The 13883-nt window shown below is 35.0% G+C and overlaps 2 protein-coding genes across 2 annotated transcripts in view; both read left to right on the top strand.

Moving 5' to 3' along the window:
• The window catches only part of LOC118274869 (uncharacterized), an 87083-nt gene that overhangs the window by 44597 nt on the left and 28603 nt on the right, over positions 1-13883 (top strand). Inside the window, exon 2 of the mRNA XM_035592618.2 lies at positions 7635-7662. The gene's annotated coding sequence lies outside the window, so the exon portion shown is untranslated. The remainder of the gene's footprint in view (positions 1-7634; positions 7663-13883) is intronic.
• Positions 10096-13883, top strand: part of LOC118274872 (phosphatidylethanolamine-binding protein homolog F40A3.3-like) — a 40429-nt gene continuing 36641 nt past the window's right edge. The window contains exon 1 of the mRNA XM_050697006.1: positions 10096-10101. The gene's annotated coding sequence lies outside the window, so the exon portion shown is untranslated. The remainder of the gene's footprint in view (positions 10102-13883) is intronic.

Here is a 13883-nt window from a genome sequence, read left to right as displayed (position 1 = left end):
TTTTTCTGAACTGTCAAATCTAGACAACATAACGTACCTCTAAAAATATTAGACAAGTTATGTCTATGTCTCCTGTCTATAGAACTATTCATTTGAAATAACGAATGTCGAAGAGCGGTCGACAGCGTTCATCTATTATGCCAGTTCTCCTAATTGATGCTAATTGATTGACTAAATGACAAACGGCTGATGACGAACGATGTCTAATTTTTGCATCTATTACTGTCTTGAAGACACAAGAGATTTACATTTTGATGGCTGTTTTGTAATACTTTTATTTATTTGTTGCTATTAATAAACTGAGTCGGTTGAACTTCTCATGCATGAGGATATGGGGGGTCGGCAAACCTTTTCAAAGTGACATTCTCGTTGGTTCTCATTTTCCATAACCGTCCGAGGAAATTTTATAAGAGGAGAGATAAGATAAGATGATTTTTAATTAACACGACGAAGGAGATTTTATAAAAAAAACAGACTTTTCTCTGGATTTTTGTTACCACTCTGTCATAGTCTTATTTGCCCTGTCATCTGTGTGCCTAGACAGGCAATAGAGCCTTGACACCTAGCCTAAGGTATGTACCGGTCTAGGTGTCAAAACGACCGTGATACATTTATTAATAACTCCAAACAATAGGCTACATTATTATTATAATAAGTAGTCATAAAGTCCTACATCACATCCTCAATTTAAACAATGTGTTATAACAACAAGATGTTATTTAATTTCCTTAACCGATTCAAATTACTCGTTACATTGTGGAGGTCATTGTAATTTTAAGTTAATTCTTTATTTAAGTATGTTGTTAAGTTCAATTTGGTTTTAATTAAAAAATGCGTCTGAGAAACAAAAAGGTTGAGGTATTATTTAGTAGTGTTAGGAGTCAAGTCGAAATAAGGGAGGAAGGATTTAATGAGGTGATTTATTAATATTCATTATCATCATCATCATATCAGCCACAAGACGTTCACTGCTGAACATAGGCCTCACCCAATGACTTCCAAATAGGCCGGTTGGAAGCAACCTGCATCCAGCGGCTCCCTGCGACCTTAATCAGATCATCTGTCCATTATTATATTGCGGATTATTAATATTTGACCTCTTATAATTCTACTAGATACTAGATTACGTCTAGTTTTCAGTTTTCATTGTTTGTTTATGTAATAGAGATCGAGCCAGTCACTGTAATTATGACTTCAGAATGTTTCAGAATTGGTATTATTTACCAGACATTGATAAAAGAATTGTCATTTTATCAATCGAAAAATTAATCTTTCTAACAAAGTTTCTGAAACCTAGGCTAGTTTAAGCAAAAAAAAATTAATAAATTTTTCATCACAACCACTGTCTTTTCATCATCATCATTATTATATCAGCTATAAAACGTCCACTGCTGAACATTTGTCTCCCCAATGACTTTTAGATAAGTCGGTTGGAAGCGACCTGCAACCAGCGGCTCCCTGCGACCTTAATCATGTCGTCTGTCCATCTTGTGGGTGGACGGAGGACGTCCTACTTGTATATTAACTAAATGATTTTTTATTTAGCTTCCATTTAAGTCAATCAATCACAACATAATACTGGATGCGACAACTCCACGTATTACACAACTGGTTACTGATCACTGTGGAAGTGCGAACGGGGCCAATGGACAATAATTAGCGATTTTGACAAGCAACTGTTATGGCATCGCTCCATTCGATTGTATAACTCAAAGTTCTAAGCTATCAATACTTGAAGGAAAAGAAACTACTTTCAAACGTGTTTACGTATTAGAAAAAAAACCTGCATAATTTGTCTTAATTGATCTCGTTTTACAGAAGGATATAAAATCGGACATCTGTAATAGGTATGTATGTAGGTATATCTATTAGAAAATTATAGATAAGGCATTTAGTTGAGCCTGTATTGGTTTTAGTAAACTGTTTGAGAAAAAGACTGCGTTTATAGAATATGTAATAGAGGCGTATTTAGAGGTAGACAAAGCCAGAAAAATTAACAATTAGGTACACTAACAAGTTTAGTGCATCCCATCATCAACATTCGATAGAATCATTACCATAACAGACATAAGGTACCGCAAACACCTTACAATTGCATTGTTCAATGTCGCTAACGTCATTTTGACATCTTTATTTGACAGGTGTCAGATGTAAGTAGTAGTGACCCAATGAGGTGGGTTCGCACGGTGCGCGCGTGCGTCGGAGATCAAAGGCCTCGCCGGCGATGCTATAACCGCCGGTGAATCCGTGCCCTCTCACTTTCCCGTGCCTCGGCTCCATTGTCTCACGGCAAACCATTTAATGTACTTTATACTGGATAATTTGTGTAATGACTTTAATCGGGATGTGATGACCATGGCATTATGTAATGAAAAGGTCAGAAAAAAGATTAATGATTATATTCTCATCCATTATTTTGATGTCTATCAAAATAAACAATTCATATCGTGTAGAACATAATCGTATCTACCTACTGGATCATTAAAATTGATGATGCTATTTTTGTGATGCATTGTTTTTTGTAACGATCGAACACAACTACTTAAACAGATATAGGCACTAGCTTTAAGTGCAGAATTGATTGGTTCTCTGCAGTTCTAGCTACTTTTAGTCAGCAGACCAAATTAGGAGTTTATAGTTTATATCCCATTACCGGGCAATGACCTCTCGGCGAGCATATAAAACTTTCGTATCGTATCGACTTCACACTGCAAACTCGTCACTGCGAGGCGGGCCGACCCGCCACGACGGACGGTTGTTCCGCAACTTTTTGCGGCCCGAGGCTCTTCGGAGAAATGAAAGCTACACGTAGAATCTCACCACTCCTATGTAGTTTGTGAATCGCACCCAACCTCTTCCGTTCCACACGGAACTTCGGACAACACTGGCCACTCACTATTTGTTTACACAGCAACTTTTAAAATTGGAATGTAGTGGGGAGATTGGATTGTTAATGGCGCCAAAACACGGCAGCCATATGTATTTATGATGCAATCGAAACCAATTCACTGACATTGTATCCGTTGATATGATTTGCTAATTAATGTTGTCAAGCCGGTTAGGTTTTTGTTTTTAATAATTCCGAACAGATTTGGAGATAAATAAAAATAAAAGTAAAATTATGACTGCAACTGAAGATCCTTCAAAATTGTATTTTAACTATTAGATTAAATCTTAGTATTCCTTTTCCTGGATTTCATGTTCACGCTTAAAATAACTAACTGTTTTGCTTTATGGTCAATGTATAAAACATGTCGCTAAAATAAGTTACGTATTCAGAATTATATTTTCGTTATTTCTCGGATCAATGTGAAATGTTGGGATGGTCTCGTATATCATTTACAACTTGAATTGCAATATAGGACCTTATCGCAACATCGACCTGTTCGCTGGTGGTCGACGGCTTTCCTTCACCGCCCAACACATTACCAAAGCCTTCAATCGTACCGAGAACTCGATTGAAAAGGACATAAAGCTCATAATCGATTATCGCCGGTTTAAGAATAATTGCTCGTTTGTTTTTTCGATACTTTATGGTTGTCGGGTTCTCGCCTTTACAGAACTTTCAATGTGAAAGTAATCGATAATTATTGTGTTACGTAACTTATGATTGCTTTGGATTTCGCATACCTATAGGTATGTAAAATATCATCTGTGTTTTTAAATAAATATCACAAACATAATCGATATAAATCAATTATTATTAGGCATGGTATTATGGCCTAATGCGAGTTTGTTTTACGTTAACGCAATCGACACATTTATGACGTTCGGCGTTCTAATTGGCTAGCGTCAATTAACCAACCAATCAGAGGGCTAAACGTGGTAACATAAAAAAAACACGTACTAGACCGTGTGATGTTAAATCTGAAGTCCCTTAGATTACCTATAAAAGTTTCACGTGCCAACGGCATAATACCCAGTAAAACATGTTAAAACGTTCGTTTAATCGGCAATCTCTCACTGTACTTTTAAACGATTGTTAATTTCACTTCTATTTACGGTGGTCGGTTGCCGTAAAAACATTACAACTTGATCTTAGAGTTACTGGCTAACGATCGCCCAAAGTTGTCGAGAACTTATTTTATTGTCTGTTCAGTCAACTGCTGACAGTAAGAATTTGTGTGGCTATTATCGGTACTGCTTAATTGGTTACTTACGTTTCTATCATAAATCTTTCGTTCTGTACAACTTTTCTTACTTAGATTGGGCTTGGCATTAAATCTGAGCCAAACTCAGCGTTATAAACGAGGTGTCGGACTCTCTGATATAAAAAAGTTATGTAAATCTTTCTGGTGCGAACTTTCCTAGATATTATGAATTAAGTTCTTTGATATTAATAGTGACTGTGCAGTGTGATGATGATAATTACCAAAATCTTCATAGAGTTTCATCACAGCATATCGTGTTGCATGAGCATTAAAACAAATACCAAATAATTAAAGAATTCTAGAACAAATATTTTACTTTATAATTGCTTTACGTAATAATTATGATCTCCGTGTAATTTCGTAGTGGGCAATTATCTAATATTTACCCACGTTTCAATTAAATTGTTGTTTGCGTATCCGCATTTGTTTTTGACAGGTTTCAGCTTTGTTTGGGAGAAGATATTAGAGTACCTACATTTTATCCATTAATTTTTTTACAAACGCGACCAAAAGAACGACCTTTTCGCTATCCGTCAAATTAAATAGGTACTTTCAACTTTAAGTAAGTTTCACATTTTATACACAAACTTTTTTAAGTGGGAAATATCATCCAATGACTTTTTTGCCTTGGGCGAGGCGAGAGGGAGTACTAGACTCTTATTGACTCCTGCTTACTGTTCCTACTCCTGCTTTTCCAGCTGTAGCCCCGGTAAACTCGCTAGGTAGTCCGCTACTCCGAATTAGGCATCAGCCCTACTAGGCCCCATCTGTGAAATTAACATACATAGAGGAAGAAATTATCCAAGTACCTAGTAATGCTAGTTCCATATAAACTCCATGTATTTGATTGGTCATTAGCCAGCGTGATGGCGTATGCTTATCAGCCAGGAAGTTATTGTTGAAGTGAATTGAATCGGAAACAGGGAAATGGTGTACCTATTCACTATCCATGCATCGCTTACAAGTTAATTACTGTATTTCGTGACTATTTGTGTTTGCTGATTACTGTCTATCTTTACTTGTTTAAAAAGTCATCATTGGAAGTTTAGGGAACAAAATTCCCTAAGAAAAGGAGAATCCATCCTCGACCAGGCGATGTGATCGTGCCTGGCGGGATTTCTGCCAAATAGTTCGCTGGCATTTTCTATTCATGTTTATTCTTATGTAAACTTTACATGTGCAATGTGGGATTAGTGTGTCATCAGACAACGAAGAAACGACACATCACAAATGACAGAATCACTTCAATATACGTCGTCACAGAAATAATAGTAATAGTAGTGGTAGCTTAATGCCTTTATTTTATGCCAATATTAGCTTAGTATTAGGCAATGGGGTCTCTATAAAAATACAAGAATCATAGACCACACTTTTCAAAATTTTTTATTAAGTTCTTGTGATTAAGTAAAAGTAAAATTGATGGAGAAATGTTTAAGCCTTTCCATGCTTTATATAGTAGGTAATTCAACAGCAATAACATCAAAAATCTATCAACTTTTCAAAACTCTATTGCCTGCCTATCTATAAAAACCAAGTTGTTTTCACCAAGCCATGCAATCTATTCAGCGTCTTCAATTCATACTGACATTACCGTTCTTAGAGAAATGTGGGTTTACATTAAATGTGATATGTTGTTGAATGCATACGATTGCATACAAAGACACGATGTATCATAGAAATCGTGTTGTCACGCGCTGGCGACGGGACGGGAGAGCTCTTCCTTGTGACACGTGACGTCACTACGTCGCATGAAAGTTTGATGTGTGAATTAGATTTGTTAGCGTTCTTTTATAGTTCGACGGTTCACAATCTGCCGTCACCACTCGACACTGGCAGAATAGTCTGTATTTAAATCGATTGTCAGTTTTTTGTTGGTGTGTAGCACGTCAAGTGAGATGTAAGTATACTGTGCTCCGGAGCTGCGGACTATCTAGTGGGTTTACCAGGGCTACAGCTTAAAAAGCAGGAGTTTGTGCCATTTTTGGGTGCCATTTCTGGCCACGGTCGTGTGCCAGTTCTGGCCATGAAAATATACTATAAAGTAATTAAAATTTATTAATTAAATTGGACATTTTACAAACAATGATTTTTATTTAGTTTGGAAAATATGAAATATTATTACTTCACTTTAATTAGACTTACAAATAAAGAGATCAACATTTATATGACGTTGGTAAAAGCTGCAAAGTAATCTGACCTCCCCTTCGTGTCAAGGCAATTTATTGCATCTCTGAAAATGAAAAATATGTATTTGTTGATATGTAAAGCCAAGGAAAAAATGCCACGATAAAATAAAGGGGAAGAAGTGGGGTGTCTATGTACACCAGTTTTGGCCACCCATGTGGCCAAAGATGGAGTAATTCATAAGTTTCGTCTCCATTAGTGGCCACCTTCTAATAACCTCACTTCAGAAACATATGGCGACAAAATAACTTTAGTTCCACTTAGACAATATATTCTTCATGTAGTATTAACATAAACATCCAAACAATAAGCAAAGATTTAAAAAATAAAAACCCAAATCCTCACCCGCTCGCCTTAGCCTTTTTGTTAAGATCTTAACAATTTCACCCTCAACTAAAAAGAATGACTTGTTGCATCGAAGTGAAGTTTGACACATCAAAGCTGCCAACGGTATCAGTGTCTCCAATATTCAATATTTTAAATACTGTACATTACAGAGTAATTTATTTGTTCATGCTTTAGTTATAAATATTTGAAGGCCCAAATGGCCACAACGGGGTCGATGGCCACAACCGGGTCACTTGCCCTACAAAAACGAAGAATGGACAATATAAATAAAATTAATTACTCAATTCATTTTTTGACGTATCGATCATCACGATAGATTAAAAAAGACGCCAGAACAAATTAAGCAGACTGTCACACAAGACAATAATAAAACAATTTTATAATAATATCATCAATCATTTATCTGTGATCTCACTTTCTCCGCCGTGTCGTTAGATTCATGTGAGAACAAACTGTTTACAACTCAACCAAACAGTTTCCGTTGTTTGTTAGCTACAAAACTATCTGATATGTGTAGCATTATATAATCTGTGATGTAACTTTTTAATCAAATGTGAGTTCGCGCCAAATGAGTTCGTTAGACAAATTGTTTTTTTTTTGTTTGCGGGAGACCGCGACCACAGATTAGATAGAAATGCTTAATGATATTTGTTAGTCGTTGAATTAGTATTATATGAAATGTCACCTTAATTTGGAGTTATCATTTTTTAGCAATTACTTGTGAATAATAATTATCATGTTTCACATAAAAGCTTAAACATGAATCGTGAAAAAAATATTAATTAGGACATGTTTTAAACAAGGATGTTTAGTTAAGATTAATGGTACCTACAGATTGTTTTATTATGCTAATTAATGATCACTGTCCATCTAGATAATGTTTGCTAATTATGTTTTATGAATCAACATAATTATTCAAGTGGTACTAATTTGTTTTTTTTTTCGTTACAGATCAACACTGCGGACGCCATTGAAATTCGTAAGTGGAACATAGATCATATTTTACTTTTATGCCTTACAATTTTGTTAGGGTTAGTTTAGATGCTTTATAAAAATACAATGTACATAATTTCCCTTTCATTCGAGTAAATATCGCGAAGATTATTCTCGTGCAACACAACACATTCATTCATTCACGCTCCTCGTGGATTCAAATTACGAATCGTGTTGAAACTGCACGAACTTGTATTCACACCTTTAAATAAGACAGTGTGTATTTGCACGTGTCTAGTTTCCTCTACTTTCACACAATATTCATACAAAATGAGATAAAGCAAATACACCTTCGGGCCTAACTATGTAATAGAAATTCGAAAGGGCGTAATCTTCTCGTGGTCAAACTGTTTTATGTGTAAATAAGAAATGACAAATCTTTCAATTATGCTTATGACAATCAAATGTTTAAGAGGAAATTAAGCGTATAGGGACTTACCGCCGTATTCAGAGTCATTTAATGGTTACTTAACCCAGTCCTCAGCAATTGTTTTCGGAACAAAAGCTTTACTAAGAAATAGTTTAAGTAATCATTAAATGGCTAACTGTTTACCAATACAAAGGACTTTATTGCACTATAGGATCAAACCTTTGTCATTAACTAAGGATTTCCATACGGAAAATGCGCTATGTAACCACAAGCCGGCTCATCCTTTGTAGTAGTCTTTCTAGTTGGCAACTTGGCAGCTTTAAGTGGCGGGTGGCAGCGTTTGGCAGAAGCCAGTGGTTTCATTTCACCTATTTACATGAATAACCATCCGATGAGTACGCACGTCCGTTAGAATTAATTAACTCGGCATTTAATTGCCGACATCTCATGTAAATATTTGTTTTACTCTTGGTAAACTTTGAATTTGGTACATGCTTTGGTAAAATATTCTCACGTAAGATAAAGTTCTAAATTTTGATGTGTTAAGGTGCCTACGCCATATTGAGGTACTGCGTAGATTCAGGTACGTGGCAACTTAAAATTATAACCGTCTTTGTCCCTGATGGACAGTTTCGAAATAACGATTATACAGACGAATAATTCGACTGAGCAATTATTTGCGCATAATACATAATAGGAACCAACAATAATTATTGACAAATTGCAGTATTGCAATAGCTTGCACCCTCGTACGTTGGGTCACGAGCGAATTAACGTGGCCACATTACATACGTTAATAACACTACAATAGCCATTATGAAATAATACACTTTTACAATTGACAATAATTCCTCAATCGTGCGTGATGCCCATACAGTATTCTTATCATCACGTTTTATATCGATTGGAAAAATCGATACAATTACTCGATACTCGATCTCGATTAGGATATCTCCCGCGCTCAGTTTTGATTTTGACAGTATTTTTTTTAATCAACCCAAGGCCGCATTATGTTCAGCCTATTGCAAAAGTTACAATGTGAATGCAAACATTGTGTAATTGATTTTGTTTTGGTAAATTAACTAACTTATGTATTTAACATTTTACGAGAGATTGTTATAACTTTACCTTGTAATTTGTAACTAACTGGTTAATGTACACATTGATTTAATTAACACCTGAATTTTGATTGGAAGAACCTTTTCTTGTATAATTCCCGCGAAGGCCCTATCGTGACCACAGATTATATAGACTTATTAGGGAGAGGGAAGGACAATAAGTTTACGTAACTAATTAAAATATTTGTGTGAAATTGCGTTTTTCGGAATTGCAGTGTCCGTCTGTTCGTGCAGCATGCAATGTATCGTTCACGTCAAATTGAATGAATTAAGTAGCCAGTAACAGGCCGTCCACGGACAGTAAAGTATTCGAATGTTCTAATTGCAGTGATTACCGCGACCTAACAATTTGTCTGACATCAAGTGTTACCAACGCGCCCATTACATTGCGAGTAACGCCAGTCCACTTTAAACTGCTATTTGCTTTAGTTTAATTCAATTACAACGATTGCAAAAGGTTTGCTTTAGCAAATTTAACTATTTAGTCCAGCTTTTTAACTAAGTTGTCTTGCAGGGAGTAAGTTCTAGAAGAATTCTACCTTCAGCACCGAGACGGGGCAATGAGTCCTCTAATTGGAAATTTGGAACATGATAGACTATGATTTTAATAAAACATAGAACACTTTTAATCCTACGTCGGTAACTCGGGCGAATCCACTGGCAGAACCTAGTAAATAAATAAATAAACTAAGTACACGTCATTTAAAAAACAATCCATCTCTAATACAACAATGATCCATAATCGTGATTCTTAAGAACACTATAACACAAGCTGACATTTGAAAAAGTCAAGACTATAAGCGCTAGTTCACACTGGTTCACACGATAACTCTAAAATAACAACGCTGGCTCAGCCCGTATACACCGTCTCACACTTTCTACAATTAACATAAACGCTGTAATTAAATCAACGTATCATATTGTTGTCTTGGAAACAACATTCGTTAATTAGGAATTATCTTTTTATCTAAGTTTGTGGTCCAGAAGAACGTTCTTATAAGTAGTTGTTATGTAATAGTGATATACTTTCTCGTTGTGCGCAAGTATTGTGCGATTGTGCGACAGTGAGAATTGAGATTCGGCCCTAAAAATCTCACTGGAGTAAACTGACGTTTACTGACATTTACTGGAGTAAAAGTTCTTATTTCTATATTGTGCTAAAATGTCGGTGATCGTCCACTGTTGGACTTTAGTCCTCCTCTGCATTAAAAAGTATGCCATAACCTCCAGGCTAGTCAGGTGGAATGTCAAAGTTTTAGGGTTATTACCTCAGCAGCTCAATTTTTGTCAGTCCCTTAATCTATGACACCCGTCACCCCACGTTTGGGTAGGCAATGTACACAGGTATTCTGCTCTGGCAGTCTCTCACCACGTGGCTTACTTGATGATTTTCCCCTCTCAAAAAAAAAGATTGTTAATTTATACATATTTATATGTAATATGTACATAATACATTTTCTTCTCATCACAAGTCCCCTTCTCCTATTTATATAAGAGTGCAATTTATGTAAACGTATCTATCACACGTTGAATTTGAATCAAACGTCACTTACTTAGAAAGGTGCTATTTAAATAAACAAGCTTTTTATAACGAACGCACTTCAAATGAATACAAATGTCGTGACTTCGTACTTTATGTTAAATTGCTAGATAGCTTTCGATTTTTCAATATAAACATGATTGGTTTATTTTATGTGCCTAATAAGGAACCATTTGAATAAAACTTAGCAGAAACTTATTAAATTTTTCTTAGGTTGTATAAAATTATTTTAAACTGATTATGAGTGAACTTTCTTTGGGTATATATTTTTTATAATAACTTGATGAGACATATTAAATTAACTAAAAATAACAGTTCACTTACGTATATTTAGTTTGACAGGAAACTAGTAGTTTTTCTCAGTATATTTACTCATACCTTAACCGTTATTTTTAGTTAATTTACTTTAGGTACTAATTTGCAAGAAAAGCTTTCATTATCTGTTTGATTTGTTGCATTTAATATTGGTGGACTTAAGGTACACATGTGCCATGATATAAAGGGTACCGTGTGCCTTAAATTAGAGAAATAAAAAAGATAACAAAGTTATTGTGATGCAATGCAAGACAGATTTTTGTATAGTAAATCGTATTGATTTTTATCTCGGTTTTATAAAACTTCTGTCGCTACTTCCAAGCAACCCATTTACCGTTAACTCGAACTAAATCCAAAGTCTCTTGTTCGAATTTCTTCATCCACTTTAAAACCCGTTGCATACCTATCTCACAACACAATATTTTATAACAAACACACAATGCATCACAGCAATAAATATTATTTTATGACAAAATTACATTATTTTATTATATTTTAAACATATTGCATCGCACATGAACATATTGTCATCATGCCCTTGAATCCCGCATGAGATTGACGCACCGTGCATAGACAATGCGACGTGAATCATTTTATTTTATTGCAAACTGTTGTATATGCTCTGTGGTCCATTGTTCGTTGGTTTGGGTCACTTCTATCTGCATATTGAGGTAGAGCGTTTAAGAATAAAGCTGTGGTTTTTCTTGTAAAAAAATATCGAGGTGAGTTCCTTGTTTTCTTGGTTGAATAGTAATTTTAGCGTGTTGTTATTAAGTCTGTTATTTTTTGAAGAGGCACAGAGATATACCTAATTAAATAGGAATATAATAATATATACTGCCCGTTGACTGCCTCGTTGATCGATAGGTCGCAAGTGTCACCCCGGGTAAGGGGTCTCGGGTTCGATTCCCGGGTCTGGTAGGTGCTACACTTTCCCAATTTTCGCTAATTACTTTCTTGCTTTTTTGTTGCATGCTTCTGTATTAATTATTTCACACACCATTCTAGACGCTCGCAAACATTTGTCCCCCGAGGCTATCTACGTCCATGGATAGCACGGTATCCAAAAAAAGGAGCGTCATACGTCCATGGATACTATAGTATCCAAAGCGACTAGTTCTGTTTAACTCCCTCTAGTTTAAAATACGGTCTTGTTTGGTGAGTTTTGACTGATTATCTATACAGCCGAATAAATTGTTCAACGAAAAAATAAGACATGGCGTTGTAATATGCTTTGACAAAAAAAAATATAAATTTTTAAAGTTAGTTGACTCGTTTTTGAAGTGTTTTTGTGAGTTCCAACAATTATGTCGTAAATACTACAGTTTTGTTTAATTTATCTTGCAAGTGTTATACATCAAAATAAACTAGAAGATTTGTGCTTTACGATGATGTATAAATATCACAGTTTTAGCTGATAAATCTAGTCTAATTTTAACTTCAAACGATTGTTTCGAAAAAAATGGCCGGTCGTATGGTGTTGGCCACTTTTAGTTTTGTTTATACATATTTTACATACTTTGCATTACAATAGTATATAAAATATCGAAATACATTTCGTAATAAGCAAAATAATACATTTTTCAAAGAGAAATATACTAAATTCATTGAAGATTCCATAATAATGTCAATGTGTTCCTCAGGTTTTTTGATGTGTAAAATTACGAGTAGTGTTTTCTTTCGATTTAATTACAATACTTAGAGTTAACCGAATATAATCTTATATACATCAAAAGAAAGGGTAAAGTTTGTTGTAAAAATATTTTATTGATAAAATATGTAATAGTTGTGCCGTATATTCTAAAAAGGTAGAAATAATTCTGTTTTTTTTTCTGTCTGATTTTAAAAAATTGTTAAGATTGATCAGTATTCTTCTATCTTTTTTTTGGTATTCTTTTCTTTATTCTAGGCATTACGGTTCAGTAGCTATATAGGTTTTTTGTTACGACGAACTTGCGAGTCGGGCGCGGTTCGGATGCCGTGCGCGGCTGGACGTTAGAGAGATAAACGGTCGCGCGGGCCGGACGTTAGAGTGGCTAATATTTTAATTAAGTATAACAAGAAAAACTGAGATCAACACCTTTCATTAAGAAGTATAAAATATAAACATTATAATCGTGGCACACGTACATTATAATATTTTCTCCGAGTCAATAGCGTGAACCTACAATTTGTATGAGTCATCAAAGCAGTCCCTCGATATATCACGAGGGACATCATAATAACTTTACTATCTCATTATCAGATCTCCATTATGTCTACGGCACCCAACGAAAGTGAACTATAGCAAAAACTAATCGAAACTTTCATTTTCATCTTATTGTACGCGCCATAGTCTGTTGTGCCGTTAAAAAAAATAATCTTTATTATCTGTGCGCGGGAACGTGAAAATAGGCAAAGAAATCAGTCCATTGTGCCAAGTAAAGCGCATGCTGGCTGATTACCGCTTAGGCAATTCGATTTTCAAATTTTGTTTTGTTTTTGTTTTTTATAAATGATCCGCTTTGGTCACGTTTTGATTGATAAATAATATTCTAAGTAACTACTTACTACTGAAAATATACACATTGTGTTTGTGACAGCAAAAAAAGAAGTATTGACACTTCTAGATCTCAATAATAATATGATTGCACTTTATCAAACAAGACACGGTTCTTTAAAATTCTAGATTACTGATTACAGCAACAACTCGGTCCAGGCAATCGATTTTGAAAATGGGAATCTTACAAAACGTGTTCGTTTTCGTGCCTGCCGCGTTTAGTAAATCACTAACCAAGCTTGACCAATTTTGTTGGGCAAGTGATGGTCATTTACATTTATGATTCTATTGTGAATATACTTTGTTTTCTCAAATCGTAATATCG

Source organism: Spodoptera frugiperda, chromosome 11, assembly GCF_023101765.2.
Source record: "Spodoptera frugiperda isolate SF20-4 chromosome 11, AGI-APGP_CSIRO_Sfru_2.0, whole genome shotgun sequence".
NCBI classification, from domain to species: Eukaryota; Metazoa; Arthropoda; class Insecta; order Lepidoptera; family Noctuidae; genus Spodoptera; species Spodoptera frugiperda.
This window is presented reverse-complemented; position numbering and strand designations above follow the sequence as displayed.